Source organism: Molossus molossus, unplaced genomic scaffold (assembly GCF_014108415.1).
Source record: "Molossus molossus isolate mMolMol1 unplaced genomic scaffold, mMolMol1.p scaffold_m16_p_5, whole genome shotgun sequence".
NCBI classification, from domain to species: domain Eukaryota; kingdom Metazoa; phylum Chordata; class Mammalia; order Chiroptera; family Molossidae; genus Molossus; species Molossus molossus.
The window spans coordinates 26,928,746-26,955,453 of NW_023425388.1; the positions used below are offsets into that span (position 1 = coordinate 26,928,746).

The 26,708-nt window shown below is 39.2% G+C and overlaps 1 protein-coding gene across 1 annotated transcript in view; it reads right to left on the reverse strand.

The window, feature by feature from the left end:
- The window catches only part of VEPH1 (ventricular zone expressed PH domain containing 1), a 229,245-nt gene that overhangs the window by 64,056 nt on the left and 138,481 nt on the right, over positions 1-26,708 (reverse strand). The gene's annotated exons all lie outside the window — the stretch shown is intronic.

Genomic DNA, 26,708 nt, shown 5'->3' on the forward strand with positions numbered 1-26,708 from the left:
ACAATAGATGCTCCACAGAGAATATCTGGACAGACGAATGATGCTCAGGGATCCAGAATAAAGTGCTGAAGTCTGCCTAGTTTGTGGCAGAGCCAGGATTTGAACTCAGCTGAGCTGATGTCATGTTGGATTGCTTTAGGCACGACCATACTGGGGACCTTAAAATCTGCAGTCATATTAACAGTTTGTGGGGTATTCATTGTTTCAGAATGAATCTGGCATTTTACATGAAACATTTCAAAAACTGATAGATTCAGTATTCCCTACTATTAAAAATGAAAATAGATTAGAGTTTATTAAAAGTGGATGAGGACCCTAATAAGATGGCAGTCAGTCTCTGCCTGTGCACACTCAGGGGTCAGGTGTGAAGGCATAACAGGCTTTCCAGGGAGAGTTAGGAAGCCTTCAGGGGGAGTGGCTAATGGCAGATCAGAGAAGAAGGCACTGGAAACAAAACAACAAACCCGCAAGGCAATTTACAAATATAGTACTGAAATCTTAATAATATTAACAGCTTTCTGTGATTCTGAAACATTGGCATGAAGGAACGAATTTTCATGAAGTGAATTATTTGGGGGAAGTAGAAAAATGTTGGGTTGAGCATTCAGCATCCTTGTTGAGAATCAGAAACGATCCCTGCATTCGTGGGTGAGTGGATGGGGACGCGTAGCGAGAGTTCGCAGGTTCAGTGGGAAAGACGCGGAGGCCTAGCTCTAGGAGAGACCCCAGAACAGCGTGAGCACAATATCAGCTTAAAATCGCCCCAGCAGACATTGTTTGACAAGGGCAATGAAAAGTGTATTTTGGTACGGATGCTCTGAAAACTGGAATTTAAATTAATCTATACTAGAGAACTAGGAAACCAAGTATATCATAAAGAGCAACACAAAAAACAAAGTCATTTTCTAAGAACCCATGTCGTGGCATGTCAGTTGCAAGTTGGACTTCAGAACCTCTGCCATGAAAAAGTTTTTGTCTGTTTCCTTCACTGGATTCTTACTGCTCATTCATGTTTTTTTTTGAAAGTGAACATTGCTTAGATTTATTTACCTACCCTGAGTCTTTCTATACTAGCTTTCTATACACAAACCACTGGGGTCCCGGATCACATGAAAGGGGCAAAGTGGTAGAGGAGAGACCTTTAACTTCGAAGCATATACACGGGCTGGAAAAATAAATCAGTTCTGTGATAGAAGGTTTCTGTTAATATTTCCACTAAAGCTGAGCTGTATCAATATTTTTCTTCAGAGCTTTCCTGGCTTGGAAAGCTTCCCCCACAGTATTAATATTTAGTTGTTCATGTTTCTCTGTAATGTTCTCCCTCCTGTTCATTCAGTGGTGTTGAATGGTAAGCATGCAATAAATGGTTGCTGGATGAATGAATGAATGAATGAATGAATACGTGAATGAATGTCAGACACTGTGTGAGGGTAAGAAGGGCCATGAGGTCAACCCTACTCTAAGAAGCTTACAGCCCAATAGGAGAAATGTCTATAAACAGCACTGTTTATAAACATCTAGAGACAACATTTATAAAAACAATGTTTTAAGCCCGTGAGATAATGGAGGGACACACTATTATGACCACTTAGAGAAACAAGCAGCTTGTTCTCTTTGAGGAGGAGATATTTGAGGTGAACCATGAAGGAGGATCATGATTTTGAACTTAGAAAAAATGTGAGGAACACAAGCATTCTAAGTGTAGGGAATACCCTGAAAAAAAAAAAATTATGCAAGGCATGAATGCTCAAGGTAATTCCAGGTAGTAAATCTAGTATACAGGGGTCATTAAAATGTTGTTTACTCATACAATTGATGCCCAAAGGATTGTTTACTTTTCTTTTTAAAAATAAGTTTTTATTGATTTTTTTTTTTTTTTTTTTTTTTTTTTAGAGAGAGAGAGAGAAACATCGAGCCCACAACCCGGGCATGTGCCCTGACCAGGAATAGAACTAGGACCTCTCAGTCCATGGGATGTCGCTCAGTCCACTGAGCCACACCAGCCGGGTGGATTGTTTATTTTTCTAGACTTACATGAAGAGAGAGATCAAAAGGGAGAACCATCAGAAAGAGCATCTAGATAATATTGTCTTTAGTCCATGAGACAATGGAATTTCGGGAGGAAAACCACAGAGGTAAAGTGACATTTTCATTATATCATACCAAGAGTACATTTGATCAACATGACTTATGACTACTGATGTTGACCTTGATCACCGGGCTGAGGCAGTGTTTACCATGTTTCTCTATTGGACCCCGTGCCCCACTGTCCACACTGTACTCTTTGAAAGAACATTGTCATGAACAGCCCACACTTCAGGAGTGGAGCGTTGGCTTCAACACCTTGGGGGCAGAATAGCTACATAAATTACATGTAAATCTTCTGCATAGATTTGTCTCTTCCTCCTCCACTTATTTTATTCAGTCAATTCTATCAGTATGCACTTATAGAGATTTATTTCATAATTCAATACTATTTTATTTATTTTCTTTGCTCTGATTGTTCCAGCTTTGGTCATTAGGAGTTTTTTCCACTGGTTCCTGTGCCCATTTGATGTGCTCTCATCAGTGTGTGTGTGTGTGTGTGTGTGTGTGTGTACTTATTTACTTTCTGGAATTAAAAGATGCTCTTGGCTCATCTTGTATATTTCCTGCCCCTATCTTAGAAACCAGCTGTTTCTCCAAGGAGTGCTGGGTCCTTTTGTTGGAAAATGGTGTTAGAAACCAAGAGCTGGGTGCTTGTTGCTACTGAGATGTCATTACTCCTTAGCCCTCTCAGCTAAAAGAGCAAGGGAATCGTATGTGTACACAAATACTTGTATGTACACACATGCAAAATTTTTCCATATGTAACTAACTGTCTTTACCCATATTAAGCTAAATATAGGATCGTACTGATGACTTCAATTCTAATTCTTTACCACCTGGATAGTTTTAGTCTTGCTTACCTGTAACCCCCACATCAGAAGTGAGAAGCCTGGCTCCCATTCTATTAGTATTTTATCTCTGTGCACTATAGAAGGCAGAGTTCTCTCTCTATCTATCTCTCTCTCTCTCTCTCTCTCACCCTCTCTCTCCTAACCTCCCTCTGTCTCCTTTTCTTCCCTAACTCTCTCCCTCTTTCTTCTCTCTCTTTCTTAAATTTTTTTGTGTATTAGCATCTGCCAGAGTGCTTTCTTCAAAACATAATAATAATAATAATATTTTATTATACTTTTTCTGGTTTCTTCTGGACCAACAAAGATAAAAACAGTAGGATAGTCTCATGAAATTGAGAAAGTATCATAATATAATATTAATTTGAATGTTGAAACTTTATCTCACTTTTAACTACACACTTCACATGGTCATATCTAGCATGAGAAATACAGCTATTTATTAATGTGAACATTCTTCCTTAGTTTGGACACCTGTATTTTAGCTGTATTCCAGATGCCAGTTATGTTATGATCTTTGTTAAAAAAAATACTTCTCTATTTGTTTCATGGTTGTAAATGCTAAAAAAAAAAAACAAAAAAAACCCCAAAACATTAGAAATGTAGAAAATATGCCAATTAATATTTTGTAAAACATTCTACGATTAGAAATAGTCTTAAATGAAATCATGAAGTTTCAGAAAGAAGTTACAATTTTGTAATAATATTTTAAAAGTTTAGTGGAAATTCTAAATCAAGCAAAGCCATAATCAAAAACAAAAATGAGATTTTAGTTTATATATGTGTGTGTGAATTACTTAAACTATTAGAGCAAGCTGATGTGTGGGATATTATATTATTGTTTACTTTTATACCAATCACTCTGTTACGTGTTTTATATAATTATCATTTCATCCTCATAGTTATCTATTATCATCTCTATTTTCACTTGAGGTTAAAGGGTCAGAGAGTTAAGTGACTTCATCAAGTAAGATTCACAATCCAGATTTGGACTCAAGTTCATCAAAATGCAAGACCTATGTTTTGTTCACAAAATGATACTACCTTCTCCACAGTCACATCATCTAATGGACTTGAACCTGCTTCCCCAGCAAAGCTATCTATAATTTCTTTGGGGACAGGATGGATTGACAATCCAAAATACATTTTTTATCTTTAACAAGACTACATAAGTTGCCCGGCCCTAGAATGATACCTAAGTCATAAATTTTTATATAGTCGACAAAATTCAGTAACCTTGCAGTAGGACAAATCTTTTCATAAGTCTGAGGAGCCATGGCAAATCCATAAAGAGAGGCTCTTTACAGGCCTATGTAAAGTGGGAATAATTGGTCTCTTTTATCCTTAAATATGATAGGATAAAGTAGGGAAAGGTTCTGAGCCCAGAGGAAATAATCAAAAGAAGTAGGCTCAGAGTTCATCAGAGGTGAAGAAAGCTGTGGAATTAGGTAAAGGGAGGGCTGTGGTGTTAACTTTAACGGCCTGTGATGTTCTGCTAGCAGCTGAGAAGTGTGCCTATTTTTCTACTTCTCTATATTGCATCTGAGAAACACACCGTTCTTCCTGGGAGACTAGACACATAACTCATCTCACAGGGTGGTCAGTTATGTATAATATATGCTATCATATACTTTTTATTTAGAGATAAGTGCCTTTTAAGAATAAAAATAGACTATGGCTTTGGTTTTTATTATAGCTAGTAGAAATATCAAAGAGTTGGCTTTATTTTTGGGAAAAAGGAACGTTAGCTCTTGTTTTGAATTATTTACCAAATGTATATTGTGAAAGTTGTCCTCCAGCTAAATAAGGGTCAACTAAAAGTGTCTGGCTTGTTTCCCAGGCTTTACAACTGAGCCATTCTTCTCCACATCCAAACTATGTTTCTAGAATGATTTATAATGTTCAAACACAGGAATATTTAGCTGAATTTGTTAGATTGAAGATATTCACACGTTGAACATATAAATAAGCAACAAAGTTACAGAAGGCATTTGGAGGGACTTAGAAGGAAGGGAACTCATTTTCATGGACTCCTTACTTTGTATCTAGGTATAGGTGTAACAAATCACACTGAACCCTTATGAGGTAGGTCTTGTTACCCCTATAGAGGACAATTCAAGACCAAACTTCCAGGAAGCAAATCAGCTGGAATTTGAGTCCAGGTTCCAGAGCTCATTCTCCTTTGAATGGATCAGAACATAAAGGTAAGAGAAGTACTTCGAAAAGGCAGTATGGCTCAGTGGGAAATTCTTGGGCCAGGAGTCAGACAATCAGTGCCTTAGTGGGTAGACTATCATTACCTTTTTTCTCTGTCCTCGTGCTTCTTATCTGTAAAATAATAGGGCAGGCTAAAAGCTGATCTAGAAAGTACTTTTTGAAATTTGACAATTTTATCCCTGGCCGGTTTGGCTCAGCAGTTAGAGCGTTGGCCTGCGGTCCGGAGAGACCCGGGTTCAGTTCCCGCTAAGGGCACGTGCCTCGGTTGCAGTTTGTCCCCGGCCCTGGTTGGGTTGTGCAGGTGGCAGCCACTCAATGCATCCCTTTTACGTTGATGTTTCTCTCTCTCGCTCTCTCTCTCCCCCTCTTTCCCTCCCACTCTATCTGAACAAAAAATGGAAAAATGTCCTCCGGTGAGGATAAAAAAGAATAAAATAAAAATGAAATTTGACAATTTTATTTACTTATTATCTTTCTCTCTCTAGATTGTAAGCTCCAAGAGGGTAAGGATTTGTGTGTGTGTGTGTGGTGAATTAACTATAACATGAGATTTACCATTTTAACCATTTTTAGGTGTACAGTGCTGTGGTATTAAATACATTCACATTGTTGCACAGTCATCACCATCATCCATCTCCAGGCATTTTTCATCTTCCCCAACTGAAAGTCTGTATCCATTAAACTATAAGTCTCCAATTCCCTCTTCCCCCAGCCCCTGGTAACCACCAATCTATTTTCTGTCCATGAATTTGAACACTTAAGTACCTCAGATAAGTGGAATCCTACAATGTTTATACTTTTGTGTCTGGCTTATTTCACTCAGCAGTGTCTTCAAGGTTCATTTATATTATAAGATATATCAGAATTGTATTCCTTTTTAAGGTGGAATAATTTTCTATTGTATGCATATACCACATTTTGTTTATTCATTCATTTGTCGAAGGACATTTGGGTTGTGTCTATCTTTGGCTATTGTGAATAATGCTGCTATGAACATGGGTGTACACATACCTCTTTTAGTTTCTGACTTCAGTTCTTTTGGGTATATTCCCAAAATTGGGGTTGCCAGATCATATTCTATATTTAAGTTATTGAGGAACTGCCACACTAAAATGTACTTTTTAGCTCCGAAATTCAATGATTTGATGAGGGGCTGTAGAGGCGCACAAAGAAATGTATCTCTGATGACTGCTCGAAGCAGGGTTGGATGTTTGCCCGGGGCTACCAGGACTGCGCTCAGCTCTCAGTCCAGGACAGATGGCAGCAGAGTCTGTTAGAGGAGATTTCCTCCTTCTCCTTGACACTAACCAGACAGGAACCACTGAAGCCATTTATTCCATCTTCCATTTAATTCTTCTTTGATGTATTTCAAAGACATGGAATTCAAAATACTGACCCAGAATGAATACATAATACTGTCATTTAACTGTATAAATATCCTAAATTGGACAGAAAAAAGTAGAAGGAAATGAAGCTGGTAATTTGTCTGATGAGATCTTGTCCAAAGTAGATAAAATAAAACATATTTTTGAAGTCAACTATAAATTACAATTTGGGGAAAAATGTAGAACAAGCTTATCACTCTAAAATACTTTTTTTCTTTAAAATATTTTACTACTTGTAAAACATAATTGGAGTGAAATACTTTTGATTTTTGCCTGAAAGATGGAGGAAGGCATCACAAGCCAGTGTGATCCACTTATCAAGCTTTTAATTCCATATGATTTGTAAAATATCTCTTTGTCTTAGACTAAAACTGTACCATCATTCCCAAATTAAAGTTTAGAAGTTTTAAACAGAATAACAATTATCTCATTAACTTTGATTTAGGAAACAGAAGAAAATATATTCCAAGGTAAAAAAAAAATTTTTAGATTCTCAAAAGTGAAGATGATTTTCTGAAATGACTGTTTGAAAACCTATCAAACAAGTCTTCGAGAACAGACATTGCTTTCATCATCTTGATATTTCCAGGGCTTGGCTCTGTATTAGGTTTCTAGACATGTGAGTTGTTGAATGAATGTGTGCTTAAGAAAAAACTACCAAATTTCTCATTTGATGAAGAAATTAGGGAAGGAGAACAATGAGAAGGAAGACTTTGTCTTGTGTTTACTAAGTACTATTTATGACGTGACTGGTTGAGAAATACATGGTCCCTTCTCAGCAGCGGGCGGGCCTCTGGCCGTGTCACGAGCACGCGTGCAACACCCCACTCAGAGCCAAAGTACTGTGCTCATTTCCCCACTCACGGCAGACATTCCAGCCAGTTGTCAAATAATCATGCAGATTCTTTTGCTTTGAATCATCAGAAAAATGAAATGAAGTAATTTTAAAAGTGATTTCTTTAATAATACAAATAAAATTCTGAGAAGCAAAGGGAAATTTGGTAATTGCACATTCAGAAATGTGAAAACCAGAGGTGTACAACATCCTATTCTTTGGCCCTGATTTTGAAAAAACAAGTCAAAATTACATATTGATATATGAACACGCACTCACACATGCGTAAGTATGTGTATATGTAGGGCTATAGACCAACCATTAACAGTGATTATTCCAGGTTGAGAAGTGAGATGGGGTATGGAGAATATGCACTTTTTATTTTATATACTTCTACATTATTGTAATGCTCTCCTTATGGGGTTATAGTCATAAGTTACCTGTATCATTTAAAAAGAAAAAATCATATGCAATGAAAAAGTTGTTATTGGTTAAAACAGGTAAATTAAATAATGCTTCACTAAATTACCACGGAATTTGGGCTAATATTTATAGTTTTAGATATATTTTTCTCCTTTGCCTTCCTGAGTTCACCACCTTTGCCCTATTCCACTTCAGCCTCCATCTACCTGGCAGTCAGGTGGGCACAAGCGTGGTGGTGGGCTGAACATTGGATAGTTTTAGGTGTAAAAAGAGAAAGCCCAAGGTAAGATAGACTTCAAATGTCAGAGTTAGATTGTGCAGCATGATAATAGCCTTGCGTGCAAAGCTTTTGTCTTTAGGAAGGAGAGTCTAAATTTCTTTATTTTCCTTTAATCTATCACCCCTGAGCATGGAGGACTTACATTATAGATCTGTGGTGTGTGTATGTGTGTGTGTGTGTGTGTGTGGGGGGGGGGGGGGGGTTGGCAGCCAGGTCAGTTTTAAGGTTGGTAGGGAGAAGAGTATAAAAGAATAAGTGAAAGAGAAGACTCTTCAGTTCTGGCAGGGGTGACTGTGGAGAGAAGAGAGACAAATGTGACGCCATTTGTCAGAAGAAGGTCCTGACTTCCCCATCTTTGGACTCATGAAAGGAGAATATATTCAATACGTTATAATGACACTGAAGGCAATGGTGACTCCTAGGAAAGAGATCCATTCCCAGGTGGTTCTCAGTATCAGCACAGGGTAGCAAACTTAGTTAAAAGTACAGTTCACAGAGTCAGGCAAGAATCTGGGGTTCAGCTCTCATGAGTCACCCTTGCCTGGTTATGAAGAGGAGAGGAGGAAGGAGCTGAGGTTCTTGCAGGACATATATTCAGAGAAATCACTGGGGGTGGAAAGAGATCTTACAGTGGACTGCAGAGAGAACAGTCCAAGTCAGGTCTCAGAGGACGCCACAGTGGGTACTGAGGTGGGGTCAGACTGGCCAGGTAGAGCTATGGTCCTGCCCGTGAGCACAGTGCTGGACTTCAGCTGTGAATGCCCGCTGGGAGAGGGTGATCGCCCGCTGGGAGAGGGTGATCGCCCGCTGGGAGAGGGCGAATGCCCGCTGGGAGAGGGCGAATGCCCGCTGGGAGAGGGTGAATGCCCGCTGCGAGAGAGTGAATGCCCACTAGGGTGAATGCCCGCTGGGAGAGGGCGAATGCCCGCTGGGAGAGGGTGAATGCCCGCTGCGAGAGAGTGAATGCCCACTAGGGTGAATGCCCGCTGGGAGAGGGCGAATGCCCGCTGGGAGGGGGCGAATGCCCGCTGCGAGAGGGTGCTCATGCGAGCCCAGGATCAGAAGCCACTCCCTCCTTGAATCCACCCCTAGGCACAATGTTTTTCTACCAACGTAAGGAAACAGCATCCTTACGAACCCTGTGCTTAGTTGCTCATGATGAGTTCTAGACAAAATGATAGCATATTTTCTCTGCACATCGGAGTTGTAATGTGAAATTTTGTAATCTTACAATAAGTAAGAAGTAATGATAGAGCATGATAGTTCAATGAATAAGACGACTCGGCTAGAGGAAGAAATCTTGTGCTAATAAAAAGTCAGAGCCTTATTAAGAGTCAGGAGGTGAAGGGCAGAGGATGTGGAGTCAGCTGCGGAAGGGTACCAGACATTTTGCACGGGAGGGCTGACATCTCATCACATGCAGTGGGATGCTGTGTCTATTGGTGCATATATGATTGACCACATATCTATGGTACGTTCAGAAATGGTGCCAGCTTGCGAGTTTATGTTGCTATTGAAGAAGAGAATGAGACTTGCCCATTAACCTTCAGAATCTTGGATGCTGCCCTGGCACAGAGAAGAAAAGCCCCTCCCCTCAGCAGCCGTTCGAAGGCCAATTGCTCTGACACCTCATCCAGTTTGCTCCAACGTGGTGGTTAAGGGCACGGACTCTGGAACTTGACTCTCCTACTTACTAGCTTTGTGTCCTTGGGCAAGTTACACAAACTCTCTGAGACTTAACTGGGAATAATAATTACAGCCTCTATTTCTAAGCGTTGTTTAGAGTCACCAACCCTCCTAGCTTGCCTGGGACTTGAGACTTCCAGTGATAACACTGAGTAAGTTCCAGGCAAACCAAGGGGAATCGGAATTGGTCACCCTGGTTAATGGGAGTGTCAAATGTGAGCGTCTCAGACAGAAATGTGCTGGGCACAGAGTAAATGCTTAGTAACGTTTGTTATCATTACCATGATCACTTTGACAATTGCTACTTCTGTGTATGGAAACGGAAGCGATCTCTTACCCAGGTGGAAGCACTTGAGCATCGCCGCAGTTCTGCTTTAAGTAGAGAAAAGGAGCTGCAAAGTAACCCTTGGGATCTCTGGGTCTCTTAGTGTCCTGAAATTTTCACCAAATTATATATTTAAAAAACAACTTAATTCTGTACAATGGAAATCAATTACTCTGGGGACACGACAGAAGAAGATGTAGCAAGAAAGAAGAGCTAGTAACAATGCTTGAAGATGTCCACCTGGTCTCTCCAAATCCTTCCAAGTTTCTGCCCTCCAGTCAGGAGCAAGTGAGACTGTGGACGCTAATGTTATGTTGAGGTCCAGAAGCACAGAAATGTGGCAAGAATACTACTAGGAAGCTATAAGGAAAAACATGATGTTTTGCTGTATTCAAAGCATTATAAGTGATAGGAAGAATTTCTTGTAGCAGAATAAGGAAAAAATAGCAAACATTACCTGGTTTTTATATGTTGGGTACTATTCTAAGAGTTTTATGTATGTACTGCCACTTAATGCTCATGCAGTCCTGTGATATAGATGCTGCTAGTTTAGAGGAAGAAGTTGAAGATCTCAGATGTTAAGTAATTTATTATGCTTAAATTAAATAGCAATTAACAACAGTTGAAGTCAAAGAGGGATTAAATTTATATGTAGGCATTTTTAATTATGTAAATCCTATTATAAATTGTGTACCACTTTCATTTTTACACAGGATTTAGAGATTTGTTGACAGTTTTGGTTTTGACTGTGGTTTTGATTTCCAGAGTACAAGTGGATGAGTTATGTAGTACATTTCCAGTCATGCTCAAACCTGTCTTGAGGGAAGCCCATGTGACTGACCCATGAAATCCCAGCTCAAGGTATTACTTACTGTTCCCCAGTGGGAACCATCTGAACAGGAAGCACTGCAATCAGGGAAATACGTCAAGAAAATAAATTGCCTCTGTCAAGTTAGCTTTGGAAACTAGAAAGTCTACAGTGGAAACAAATGTCATAACTACAAAATTATTTTTCTATAAATTAATGTTACATATGACAGAGACCAATATATCTTTCAAAGTCTTGGTTTTATCCATTGCTTCTTTCAAGTTGTATTGACATTAAAGAGAGTCAACGTTTTTACTGTTTTTGGTTAATTATTTCTGCCTTCATTCTCTTATTTGTGCCTAGAAACAAAGTTATATCATAAAATAGAGTAGCAATGCTATTCAGCTTTCAGAACTTCAACTTTCTAGGTGTGATTTTGATTAGCTGGTTATATATTTTGCCCCATAGAGGAAGACGGAAAGATCTATTAAAGAACTAACGTGAGAGTTTATAGAGCTGAATTATCCCTGCCTCAGCTGTCTATTTCCCAGTGGTCCATGCAGTAGCATGTACTTTAGGATAAGAATATAGCCAGCATTCATTCGACAGAGGCTGCAAGAGTGGCCTACTGCTCCCAGAAACTCTGGCATCTCTAATATTTGCCTTGTGTAAAAAATATGATGTCATTTAAAAATCATAAAGTCCTGCCTGGCTGGTTAGGCTCAGCGATTAGAGCATTGGCCTGAGGACCGAAGGGTCGTGGGTTCAATTTCCAGTCAAGGGTACAAACCTGGGTTACCAGCACTGACCCCCGTGCGGAAGGCAACCAATCGATATGTCTCTCTCACACTGATGTTTCTCTCTCCACCTTTCCCTCCTTTCCACTTGACCTAAAAATCAATAGAAAAATATCCTTGGGTGAGGATTAACAACAACAACAACAACAAAATCATAAAGCCTCAGAGCTGAAAGGGACTTTGTGTGGTAGGCTATCTCTTACAAGACAGAATTGCAATGGGACCAGTTCAAAAAGCTATTCTTTTCCTTAAAATCTTGAGATTCAAACGCACTTGAAGTCATGAGTAAACTCTCAGTTTAATTTTCTGATGTATTTAGATCATAGCGGCTTTATTTTTTAATTAAATAAAATATTTTTATACAGGCAAGGCCTGTATTGTCATTTTTTTTTTTTTATCCTCACCCGAGGACATTTTTCCATTTTTTGTTCAGGTAGAGTGGGAGGGAGAGAGAAGAACAGAGAGAGAGAGAAACATCGACGTGAAAGGAACACATCGAGTGGCTGCCACCCGCACAACCGACCAGGGCCGGGGACAAACTGCAACCAAGGTACGCGCCCTTAGCGGGAACCGAACCCGGGTCTCTCAGGACCTCAGGCCGACGCTCTAACCGCTGAGCCAAACCGGCCAGGGCTGTATTGTCATTTTTTATGTTTCACCGAAAGCCTTCTCTTGGAAAGGGGAACCTGAGAATCAGAAAGTCCTGATGGGAGTCACTGACGACCCAGATCCTGTTTGACAATGTTTGAGATATTTAAAACCTATCGATATATTGTAATATCTGTATATTGTAATAGCATCTTGCTCAAAGGAAATCTCTTAGCAAAAAAAAAAATGGAGCCCTGGCCGGTTTGGCTCAGCAGTTAGAGCGTCCGCCTGCGGTCTGGAGAGACCCGGGTTCGGTTCCCGCTAAGGGCATGTACCTCGGTTGCAGTTTGTCCCCGGCCCTGGTTGGTCATGCGGGTGGCAGCCACTCGATGTGTCCCTTTCACATCGATGTTTCCCTCTCTCTCTCTCTTCCTCTCTCTCCCTCCCACTCTATCTGTACAAAAAATGGAAAAATGTCCTCAGGTGAGGATTAAAAAAAAAAAAAAAAAATGGAGAGGACTTTCCATATTCACAAATTCACAATCATCTGAGCCACCATAGCATATCTGGAATTATTCTCTATGAAAATAATCTAAAAGGTAATACTTCATTATTATCGAGTCCTGGCTGGTCTCTTGGATAGAAAGAAGTGGCAGCAAAAGAGCGGGTGAGATAGATGATAAGGAATCTTTCCCAGGATTTGGCTGGCAAAAGTGCAAGAAGTAGCTTAAGTGCTAGGTCTCCATAAGTGCTTACGAGGAACCTGAAGTGGCCAGGAGCTCCAAGTACAAATATCACAGAAGCCGCTTTGCCTACACCAGCCAGCCCTGCACACCTATCAAGAGCAACAACCTCCTTTGGCAGGCTTTGACTAAGCTTCTTCCAGACCAAGGGGAGGCAGATCTGGTGGTTTACCAGGAGCTCTGTCACCATTAATGTTAGTGGGCGGGAAATAGTCAGTGTTGGGATCAACAGAGATGGAGACACAGGAACAGTAAGCCATGGGCCTTCACTTTCTGTCCAATGGTAGGACCCAACCATCTCTTCACTGGAATGGAAGCTGGCTTTGAATCCTGCCTGGCTGCTGCCAGAGACCTCCCACCGGGAGACTGGCCTTGTTCGTGATTACCTTGTGTCCACTTGAATGGACTATGCTGGAAACATTTCCTTGACATTCATTTGCTGACAAGAGCTGCATCTGTCCATGAGCTCTGGTTGCCCTGCAAACATCATTCTTTTTAGACCTTGTCTGCAGGGCCACTGCTTACAGCCACACAGCCTTTTCACTGCAGTGGTCCATGGGGTATTATTCCCACAGGCCACAGTATAAATGGTGCCCTTCTTGAGTAGCCAATGCAGAGGCCCTGCTCATCCAGTGCAAGTGAGACACACTCCTTGGACAGTGTGATTTGGGATTGTATGAAGATACCTGGAGGAGGGTACATTCTATTCTAGTTAGTTTTTTCTCACCCATGATTTATTACCCCTGTTTTGTGTTCTTATGATAATCTTTACTTGTCTCAACCTCCTGCATGCCTCATGGTCAAGACCCTACTCTATGGCTCAACCAAACATCATTTAGCTAACTAAGTCTACCTCCAGGAATGAAAGCCAGGGAGGGAGAAAGACATTTGAGAAATTGCATGTAGCCTGGGTTCCAATAGAATGAGACTGCAGATAGCCACAGGATACCCCTGATCACAGAGCATGATAAATTTGCACTGAAAGGGAACTGGACTTCCTGTGGTTCTGTATGGCATGTGTATGTTCAATGGTAATTAGCCAAATAAATAATAAAGGCAACAGACATATAATTTTACTACACAAATTTAAATAAAAATAGCCTGTTCTAGAAGAACTGAAACTTATCAACATTTTTCTCAGAACTTGAGTACATGTGGCCATAACCACATCAGCTTTATCATCACATCACGAGATCCGCTCACCCTATAGCACAGCGGCTAACAGTATAGATCCTGCTGCTAGACAACCGGGAATCAAAGCTCAGGTCTACCATCTATGTGCCATTTATGTAGTAATCTGGAGCAAATTTTGTTTAATATATTTCAGTTTCTGCATTTTAAATTTAAGAATGATACTACTTTAATTAGGGTAAATAATTTAAAGTGATAGCTAGCATATAGTGCTTGTTGCTGCTAGTAGCACAAAGGGGTTAACCATAACAATGCTGTGATTATGCTTACTTATATAGTACTTGCTGCTTATTATGTATGGAGTTTGTCACAGGATGTGCAGTCATATATTTTTTATTATAAAATACATAACACAAAATTTATTATTTTAACTATGTTACATATACAAGTCAGTGGCATTAAGTACATTTATGGTATTATTCAACCATTACCTCTGTTTTGTTCCAATGGAAACCCCATACCCATTAAGCAGTTATATTCCCTTCTCTCCAGTGCCTGACAATCACAAATTTGTATTTTGTTTCTATGCATTTGCCTATTCTGCATATTTCATATACATGGAGTCATATAATATGCGGCCTTTTTGTATCTTCTTTCATTTAGCGTAATGTTTTCAAGTTTCATCCATGCTGTAGCATGTTTTGTTATTTCATTTCATTTGACGGCTGCATCATATTCCATTGTGGGGTAGGCCATATTTTGTTTATTTATTCATTGATGGACATTTGGGTTGTTTTTACCTTTAGGTTATTGTGAATAGAGCTGCTATGAACACGTATGTACATGTTATTGTTTGAACACTCGTTTTTAATTCTTTTGGGTATATACCTGGGAATGGAATTACTGGGATTAAAAGGCAATTCTTTGTTTGACTTGTTGAGAAATGGTTATAGATAATTATTTCCTTGTCCTCATAATGTCCAAATTTATAAATAAAACCATCGTGTTAATTGTGAAGGAGATGTACCTGAACAGTGACATCTGTAGTAACCTTCCTGGTCCTCTGATGGCATAGACTGATGGGTGGCAACCATTCCAAAGAGTGCTCAAATCAGGATCATTTCTGATTGGGTAACAGACTTCTTATAATTATAGAGAAGGATTATTATAGTAACAGTGTTCATATTTTTGTGTTAATTCCAACGTCCTTTCTAATATTTCTAGGAATTTAGTTATTATTCCTCTGAAAATAAAAATAATAAAAACATAAGTAATTAAACTAATTTAAAATTGAACTTATTTTTTATGACTATATTGATACTTTAAAAAATTATCTTTATTGTTGAAAATATTATGGATATCCCCTTCTTTTTCCCCATTGACCCCCTCCACCCCTCTCCCACCCCTTCACTCCCCACCCCAGGCCTTCACTGAACGATTGTCTGTGTTCATGGGTTATGCATATATGCATATAAATTCTTCGGTTAATCTCTACCCGTCACCCCTTCTGAGATTCGTCAGTCTACTTTTATTATTGCTTCCTTCTGAGATTCGTTAGTCGACTTTTATTACTTTTTCAGTGAATTTTAGGTTACCAGTAGAAGGAATTCACCCTCCAACAGCAATGATTAATCTGACTCAGCTCTAGAAAACAGAACCTGAGCACTTATCCAATCACTTATCCGGGATACATTCATTTGGAAGAAGTCAACTTTTTCCTACCATGCACTCTTGATGATTACCAAATACAACTTACATGTCCATACAAAATAGTCAACCTCAATGTGATTAGAAATAAATCTGGGATATTTTTATAGAAGCTAGAACAATCTGCAGATGCAAAAGTAATTTTGGAATTTATATTAATTTTAAATCAAATACATACATATGTGCATGTATATATATAAAATATATATATATTTGCATGATGTTAATGTAGTTGATTTCTGGCAATGATACAGAGTCACTTTGTGGTCACACTGAGTCAATGGAAGCCCATGTGTTATAAATAAACAGTTGGCTCTACCAATCAGAGATTTATCAAAAGTGCAGAGTCAAACAAGGCAGGCAAGTCATGATCCCCTTCAGGTACCATTCCATGTGCTACCAATTACTTTACAATTCTGCAAAATGTATAACAGCAACCAGATTTAGGGCACAGAATATTTTAGGAAATTTTATCATAAAAATCCACTAAAATGGGTCTGTTTACATTTCTTCCCTTTGAGGAAAGAAGAGGGCTAAGATTATCTATATGTGAATATCTATTTCATTGCTCTCTTCAATTGTCAGTTTTGAACTAAGACCTCTGGCCTAGCCACCAGCCAACAGCCTCAAGAGAGCACTCTTAGGAGAGTGATGTGTATTTACCAAGAAGTTTGATTATGTCAGATAGGTTGATGCAAAATGCATGGGACTTCCACACAGTATATATATCAACTGTCCCAAACTCTTTGTAGCTCTTACAAGACGTGGCCTTTAGCAACTCCTAACAAAGTCTGGCTGTCCTGGGGTGTCCTCTAGGGATCTGTTCTAAGCTGATTTCATAATTGTGTGTCTGACAGAAAAACTAGGGAACATCTTGTTTCATTCATTACTGCTAAATAAGGTTTCACTGAATAGAAAGCAACTAATGTTGTACACACAGTTCTGAATATATACTACGAATTTGGAAGCTAATTTTAGAACATAAATCTAGTCTTAAGGGAAACTCAATACTACAGCTTAGGAGTATGACTGAAAGCCTTTGAGGAAGCTGTTTTCATATGAACCGTACTCTTACAGCATAAATTCTGAAAGATGTTACAAATTACTTTTCATTGATGCAGTTGCTGTAACAATATGGGTGCCTGTTAAGCTTGAAGAAGGTTGATTTCACTTGTTATCCCGTACCAGGGAAATGTCTAACATAATCATCATTATTAATAAGTATTTTGGAGATTATCAAGTAAGGGGTTTTAGGCTGGGTACTGAAACTATAAGAAGACTCATTGAGAGTCTTAAAATTTGAAAAAACATATTAGGAATATATGAATATAAAAAATAGCAATCCAAGGTAAAGGGCAAGCTCAGTAGTAACTGGAATCACTGAGGACAGAGGAAGTAAGATCGGGTCTGGACTTGAATGGCAGGTCTGGATCAATGGAGCAGAGGGCACCTAGAGGAGCCATGGCATGGTCCTCTTGGCACAGAAGTGGGGATGAAAATGGCACGTCCATAAAGGCAGTGAGGGACGGACTGGCAGCGACAAGGCCATGAACCCAAGGTCCTGCCCTGACTCTGCCCTCTATTGCTTATACTACCTTGGACAGGCTCTTTGACCTAAATTGTTCTCATCCATGCAATCAGGACAACGATAACTAGACTGCTGGCTTCTCCTCGGGATTAAATAAAAGAATTAATTCAGATATACTTTTATTCAATAAATATTTATTAAGCACCATAAAGAGTCTCCGTAAAGTAAGCTATTCTTAAAAATCAGTTGACCTATTTGGAAAGAGCAAGTCCATGTGAGAAAGTACCAGAGCCTGAACCTAGAGGCATAAACCCCCAAACACAGGACATCCCCCCAGTTCGCAGCCCTCAATGGCAGCACTGATACACAGACAGAACAATAGCAGAGACCAAATGGTGGTTTATTCTATTATTTCTGATACATACATTTCTTCGTTTAACAATTTACAAGTAATTCCCTACTTTCTTGTTTGTTTGTTTTTAAAGGGCAAGGGTCAGCTGGGAAGAAGGTAATCAAATAGAAGCTGAAAATTAAAATCCAGAAATATCCAAACATATGAAGGTTAGTTTGGGCTGATTGAGATCCTTTTTTTAAAAATTTTTTTTTGTTACAGATGTTTCTCCTTTTTCCCCCATTGACACCCTCCTCCCCTTTCCTCCCCAACCTGTCCCCAGCTTTGTTGTCCATGTCCACTGGTTATGCCTACATACATATAAGTTCTGTGGTTTCCCTCCCCCCCTCTTCTGGGGATTGTCAGTCTGTACCCCACTTCCACGTCTCTAGGACTACCTCGTTGCTCAGACTGTTATGTTCATTATATTCCACAAATAACTGAGATCATATGATACTTGTCTTTCTCTGCTTGGCTTGTTTTTCTTAGGATAATACTTTCCAGGTCCCTTCATGTCGTCTCAAAGGATAAGAGATCTTTCTTTCTTACAGCTGCATAGTACTCCATTGTGTATATGTACCACAGCTTTTTTATCCACTCGTCTACTGATGGGCACTTGGGCTGTTTCCAGATCTCAGCTATTGTAAATAATGCTGCTATAAACATGGGGGTATATATATTATTTCTGTGATTGAGCTCCTTTTAAAGATTTGTTTTTTTCTAAGCATTAGAAAAAAACAATTATTGAAAGGGGGTTAATATAGTATAGACATAGGAATTTTCAAAAGGTCATTCATTCAACATGCAGTTGCTGAGTTCCTGCAGTATAGACACTGGATATGCAGTAATAAATAAAAGTTGTGTTACCTGTTTTGTCTAGTGGGGCAGACAAACAATAAAGAATAATACAGAAAAATACAAATATGATAAGTGCTATGAAGGAAAAAATAAATAAGAAAAATGCCGCCCCCCCCGAACTATATGGGAACAGCTAATTTAGATAGGGCTGGATGTCAGACAGGGCTGCTCAGAGGAAGCAACTTTTGTGCTGAGACTTCAAGGAGCTGAGGGCTGAGGATGGAGTGGTCCAGGTCCGGGCCCTAGAGTGGGAACAAACCTGGACTATGGGGCTGGTGTGCACAGTCCTCAAAGACCTCGCCAGACCTGGTTGCTTTTTTTTTACCTTTTAAATTTGTATAAACCTTGACAGATGACTTCAAAGCCAAGTTGGCCTAGATGACCTCTAAGATCCTTTGGAAAGTCTTGGGGGAGACTTTGAAAACTATTTCTGGCAGCAGCAGTAGTCTGCTTCCCAAGCATCCACAGAAAGATGACTTATGAAAGGTCCCCCAGCTTAGAGAGATCACATGCACACAAAGCAACTCACGTCAGACCCAGTGAAATATAGAAAATGATGTGATTATACTGTGCTCTGAGAATAAAATAGTAATAAAGAGTGTAACAAAAGGTGCTAAGGTTCATTTTATTTCCTTTTCAAGATGATAACTCCTCCCATGTACCTTGCTCTAGTGAGAGGGCTAAAGCTCCTCGGACAGGTCCAATCTGGCAAATGCCCACTATTTACCTCTCTGGTCTTGCTGAGTAGGCAAGGGTGTCTGCAGGTGTCCTTACAGCTGGACCTGGGCACACAGGTGCCTCAGGAACCCACATTAATGTAAAACCCAGGAGGCTGGATGATGCCACCACGAGCAGACTAGATAGTGAGAAACGACGGCAGGGATAATGCTCCATGTCCAGGAGATGCTTATGGTTCCTTGTATTTGATGCCTTTCCTGATCCATGTGGGGAGGAAAAGCTGCCAAATTAGATTTGATTTTAATTTTACCTTCTGTCAAAACTAAAAATCAGTAACCACCCTCTCCCCTAATCACCTCATTCGATGTTATGATGCTCGATGCTCAATGAAATGCTCTCTGAGAAGCTGCTGTTAAAAGCCCAAAGCCTGTGAGTATGGGATATTAGGCGGTGTTTGTTCTTTGACATTCTCAAAGAGAACAGAGCAACATAAAGATGGAAAGAAATGTACACGGGGTAAGGAAATGCAAATACAATGATCTGAGGACAGGAGATAGAACATCAAAGAGAAGGGGGGAGATAGGAAGATTTATTATGAGGAAAGGAAATCAAATCAAAGGAAAGACAATAATGTGATGGTGGTGGTAATAATCCGAGTAGCCTAATTATTTTCTCCCTGAGTAGACTAAAAGGGACATGACTATAACTAGTGTCTGCTTTAGGATAAAGTGTCTGTCTCAAAAACACTCAAACAACTATGCATATTATTTTTCTCATCAATTTTTCAAATTCTGCTGGGAAAAGAGATGGGAGTCATTGGCTCAGAGTTAGAGGGGCCTGCTCTACATGACACCAGTGGTCCTCAAAGCGCACATCTGTCACAACAGAGCACCCCACTTCCTAACACACTGCCTTTGTCTGCGGGCTCACACAGGGTTGTGGAGTGAGACACCCAAATAGCCCACCAGGCACCATAGCGACCAGCCTCTTCTGTCCGCCACTTTCTTCTGTGGACCGAGACCCAGACATGCAAGTCAGCATCCCAGAAGCCTTCTTTCTGCCATTTCTTATCTTCCAGTCTTGTGCCCCTTCTTTCCTCACATGATGGGATCTCATCAGTGGGGACCAAGGGTGACACTGCAAATGCCCCCTTGGGTCTTAGAAGGAAGGCTGGAAGGAAAGGGTTTCAGAATAGCTAAATAGCAGAGCAGCAGGGATGTGAAACTGCTAGTTCTTCATTCTGCCCCTCACCGACTATCAGACGTTTACAGTGGAGCCACGCCCCCTCCTCACTCCCATCCACTCATTGGAGTTTTACAAATAAGCTCAGACAGTGACTGCATCAGCGTAGGACCCGACTTCCCTGAGAAGAGTTCACGCCTCTCCAACACTAGATCACTGGATATCAGTAGAAATGTACACAATTATTCTCATGTGGCACTCTCTCGAACCACAAACGCAGTACAGACACTGTTTGACTATTCAGTTAGCATCTCTTTACCCTGCCATTTTGTTGACATCCTTTGTCTGCTGTTTTCTCCTCTATTTCCCTAAGTTAATGCCTCTTAATTATTTTGTTATCATGTAAGTGGAATTTTAGTGGTAGTGGAGGTAAACATGTGTTCAACGAGCCACGTTACCAAAAGTCGTGTGTGTGTATGAGTATTAGGAGGGGTGTCAGAGATCTTTAAACACCATCTATACCATAAGGCTCTGGGTGAATGTGGCAGTCAATAAAAACTGATTATCTAGAACAGGGCTTGATAAACTATGGCTCTGGGCCAAGTCTGACTTACTGCTTGTTTGTATAAATAAAGTTTTATTGGAACACAGTCATGTCCATCCATTTATGTATTATCTCTGGATGTTTTTGTACTACAGTGACAGTTAAGTAGTTGTAACAGGCTGCATGGCCTGTCTCTGTTTGCCAACCTCTGGTCTAAAATGCAAGCTGATCACAATAATTAGTATTTTAAGATTTGATGTAAATATTTTTCTATATTTCAAACTTGTTGGAAACATATTAAAAGTTTTGGAACTATTATATTTAATCTTGGTGTCAAAGTGAATGCCATGGGAAAAAAAGAAAGTATATTTTACTAAGATATGGCAAAAGAATATCCTTTTAAAGAAAGATAGTGATCCATATTCAGTATCTTATATCCAATATAGCAGTGAGATAAATATTACTCATAGGGGGAAATCTGACAACTCTAAACATATTACATTTAAAAAAGGTTAATCTGCCCTGCTCTTCCTCCTGGGCTGGTGTGAAACACTGGGCCCTGCACTGGGAGAGCAGGTACAAAGGTAGCTATGAGCTATGATTGCTCTTACGATACTGGTCCAGTAACCGGGGACATCCCACCCCCACACTCTCCCTTTGAGTTCCTGTGTCTCCAGACCCTCATCTGTCTGGAGAACTCCAGCCCCTGCTATCTGGAGGAAAGGGAGAAGGGGTGAGCTACAAAACAATATACTGCTAATAGAAATTATTTTCAATTCTGCCCAAGAAGGTGTAGACTTTGGATTAAAAAAGAGATGCGGAGTTTTCAGACTCTGTGGTCCCTAACTCTCATCATTATTTATTATGGGTAGTTCCAAGCCCAGCCTTACTTAACACGATTGAGTAGAGCGGTCTATCCACATCTCCCTGTACAAACCTTGCTCACAACCAGCTAATTCCATGATTGTCAAGTTAGTTTTGTTCTGTTCTGTTTTTAACGGTATCATAAATGGAAGGAAAGAACTGTGACAAAAAACAAAAAAAAATGTTTTTTTCTTCTTCAAAAGTCAGTAGGGTCATCATTACAGCAATCTGATGCAGGTGCCTTTTTTAATACCAGCAAAGGTCATTTCTTGATGGGATTTCTATTATCAGTAAAACACCTCATAGAGGTCAGAAGATTCTGCCAAACCATATCTTAGTGGATAAAATAAAAGTAAATTTGAGCCCTGGCCAGTTTGGCTCAGTGTTTGGAGCTTCGGCCTGCGGTACAGAGAGACTCATGTTCGGTTCCCGCTAAGGGCGCGTACCTCGGTTGCAGTTTGTCCTCGGCCCTGGTTGGTCGTGCGGGTGGCAGCCATTCGATGTGTCCCTTCACATCGATGTTTCTCTCTCTCTCTCTCTCTCTCTCTCTCTCTCCCTCCCTCTCTCTCCCTCCCGCTCTATCTGAACAAAAAATGGAAAAATGTCCTCTGGTGAGGATAAAAAAAAAAAAGAAAGAAAGTGAATTTGAAACACATTAATTACATTTCCTTAAAATATGCATGAGTTCAAAAGTTAACAATAGCAATCCTTGATGAAAAGCATTTGGGAATTTCTTAAATCTCAAGTGTTTGCAAAACCAGTTTCTAATTTGAACTTAGATAGGTTCCCTTCCCCATTAGAGCAATATAATTCATATTAAATGTATTCACAGATAACACAAACAAACCAAGGATGGCAATATGCTATTGTTTAATCTTTTCTTTGGAAACGCCCTCATATTTTAGTACTTTTAAATTATTAAATAAACCCTTTAATTTTATGTAGTTACTGAATAACTTTAAGAAGACAGAATATTCTTCCTGCTGTTACACATAAGTTAAAAAATATACAGTAGTCTAGGGAATGCAAAATTTAACATGACACAATTTCTGGAAACATTAACAAATATCTTAAGTGTTTAATGTATATTTGACATTGGCATTACAGCAAGATGTTACAATATCAATGTTGTAAGAAAACATAGGATGTCTATGTTTGTCTTGATTCTTTTACTGTCAATTCAATTGTTTATAAGAGTTCAAAGGCTTTGTTAAAAACAAATGAACAAAAACCCTCAGGGTGTAACTGTATTTGAGCTGGTATAACTATAAAATAAAAATTCAGTAGAAAGACATAAGGATGTAGGAATAGTCTTAATTGTCTACATTTACTGGACAGAATAGCTATTATGTAAATATTTATAAGGTTTTTTTTAAAAAGAATTTAGAAAAATTTAGATTCAGTAAAGAAAAGATGGTCCAAAGTACTATAAATTCAATTCCTTTTAGAAGGAATGAGGGCCAACTGGATTAATCTTTAAATATGAATGAGAGGTGAATTCACATATAAATACTTGTTTCAAACTACCTTTCAATGTTTTGAGTTTAGGGAAGCTTACTTTTTTTTTTTTTTGCACTTAATTTTAATTCTCTGCATGTTTTAAGGGAAATGTAATCCATATGTTTTGAATTCATTTACACAACATGGCTAAGCACGATTGAAACATATTTGATACTTGTAGGTATTTTGAAACTGTTAAAACTCCCTTCCTTGAGAAACTAAAAGCCAGGTACATAAAAAGTCAGAAGGTCACACACTAAAAATTCAAGCACAAAACAGTGAGTACAATTTCCTGTCTTCCAAGTCAGTTTATTCTTTCTTAAAACCCATACCCTGTGAGAAGAACCAAGGGACAATGAGCACCACAAATCGAGTGCCATGAACAAGTCCAGATGACTCATTCCAGTATTTTTGAGTGTCCGTGAGAAGAACCCGCATCTCTTCAATTGAGAGGTGATGATTAAACAGAGTCAGTTAATTAAATAAAAAATTCAGTGTAAGAAAGAAAATTCTTTACTATTTGGACTTGCTGAGACGTCTCATTTTTGTAGGAGTGTGCTTCTCAAACCTTAATGTGCAGGTGAATTACCTGTGGGATCTTGTGGAACAAGAGATGCTGATTCAGTAGGTCTAGGATAGGCCTTAGAGCCTGAATTTCTAACAGGTACCCAGATGATGCTGATGTCGTTGGACCATGAACCACACTTTAAGAATTTAGGTTCTCTGTTTCAGGGTTTCTCAAGCACTAGTTATCTTTTGGGTTGGATAAGTCTTTGTTTTGGGGACTCTTCTATTCATTGTAAGCAGTTTAGCAGCATCCACTGGTTGAGAACAACTGCTCTACTGTTATATTGAATGATTGCGTGTTTGTTGCATAGTATAAACACCTCTTTCGATGAACCAGCTTTAGTGAATATAGCAGTCATCAACCAAATAAGCAGCTTTCTTTTTTCTTCTGGGCAATTGTCATACTTTTATTTATGGACACTGTGGATTTTTAACTGATTTTTGTTCCCTGCCTTACTATGGCCACTAAGGTGCTCAGAAGTACATTTGCAAACCACATTTAGCAACTGTGAAAATTTTCAGATATAAATTTCTGAAAAATAACTCAACTACTGAATTTATATTATTTCTCTATGTTTGTTTTCTTTCCTCACATTCAGTGAATCACCTTTCTTTATTTTATTATATATTTTTATAGGATTTCATATACAGTTTGAAATAAGATTGATTTTTACTAAGTCAGGTAAACCAAACAATTTGAATAGAAATAGACGAGCCAGAATAGGCACAATGCATTAATTTGTTAATCATAATTGGTCACTTACTGTTTGATAGATATTAATAAATTTGAGCAGATAATAAAACACACCTCAAAAGTATTACACAATCTGGCCTATTTTCTCCCCCAAAACCATAGTAAACTGTTGAATACAGATATCTGGAGAAAGAACAGGAAATTAACATGAAATAAAAAAAATATTTTTTTAAACTTTGTAATGGAGATATTAACAATAAAGTTGAGGCTATTGAACAACTTGGCAAAATAACTAACATTTTACATTTTGCCAGCTTTGATATAAGGCACTTAGAAATAATTAATTTGGAGCATAAAGGACCTTTTAAAAAGGACCTAAAAATGACCCAGCTGAGTGTTTTTCAAGTTTCTTTAAGCTGTAGAATTCTTAGTTTAAACATCTACCTGGAAAGTCAGTGTATAAACTCAGCTAACTCAGAGCTGCTCTGTTTGCAGGGCAGGGAAAGGACAGAGGGGAGTCTGAGGCCCTTTGAAGAGGCCCCAAAACTCTTTGAGGAGCACAGGTCAGGAACCCATGACCCTGTATAACACACTCTTGGGATAAGGGTGAGGAAGTGGTGGCACAAAGAGATGAAGAACCTGTGTGAGGAATTGAAACTGCCCAACACAGTTGGGACTGAACCCCAACCCTATAGACTCAGGTTAGACAGGATGCTAGGAGGTCTGGAGTTTTCACCTGGGTCAAAGTTACCAGCATCTCTCTCCAAATCTTTAAAATAAGCAAGTTTCTATTTCCCTCTCCCCTTCTCCTCGGTCCCCATCCCCAATCTGATTCTTCCGAGAAAATCAGTGTAACGGTTTGATGTTTCCTCTCCCCTTCCTTTTCTTTGTCCTGTTTTTTCTTAGCCAGCTCTATTTGTTCTTTTATCATAGCATTTAACACTTTCTAACACCCTACATAGTTCACTTGTTTATCATTTCTATTATTTATTGAATGTCTTTTCCCACTAAAACAGTCTCTGTGAAGGCAAGGATATTTGCCTGTTTCGTCACCAATGTTTTCCAAGTTCCTATAATGATGCTGGTGAGTAGTAGACACTAAGAAATAGTTGTAGAATGAATGAATGAATGAATGATTAGATGAATGAATGAATGAATAAATGAAGAGTTAATAGTCAGGATGAATAAGCAGAGCACAGAGAATTTTTGTGGCAGTAAAACTATTCTGTGTGATACTACAATGGTGGATACATCCATACAATGAAATGTTACTCAGCTCTAAAACTAAATGAATTATCAAGCCATGAAGAAACCTTAAATGCATACTACTAGTGAAAGAAGCCAATCTGAAAAAGCTACTTAGAGATTAGAAATCGGGAAGGTTGATGTGAGAAGCAGAATTATATTCAGAATTTCTATAATGGTATGTTTCCTGCATCAGTGGCTCATTTTAATGGTGGCAAGATCTTTTAATGACTATTGGATAATTTATGTGAATATTTCATCTGAAAAATGATTATTTTCTGTAAAACAATTTATTTTTAAAAGTCCACTGAATCTTTTTGTAAGAAAAGAAAAAGTTGCATTTTGCCCTAGTCGGTTTGGCTCAGCGGTTAGAGCATTGGCCCACAGACCAGAGAGTCCCCGGTTCAGTTCCCACGAAGGGCACGTACCTCGGTTGCAGTTAATCCCTGGCCCTGGTTGGGGTTGTGTGGGTGGCAGCCACTCCATGTGTCTCTCTCATGTGTCGATGTTTCTCTCTCTCTTTCTCCCTCTCTCCCTATCTGAAGATAAATGTAAAAATGTCCTCGGGTTGCATTTTATAATTTCTTTCTTATCTCTAAAGTGCTCAGGCAGCAATATAGACAAACAAAATCCAGAAATTCGGTGTCCCCATCCAAGTGAGCCCGCCAACATGTGACAAAAGGCTCTGTCTGCTTTAGAGTCATCTGCAGTTTGTAAACATGCCTCTCTGGAAATGGACTACAACACAAAGTAAAGTCTGCTAATTACCAGATACCTGGACCTCTGACTGCCAACG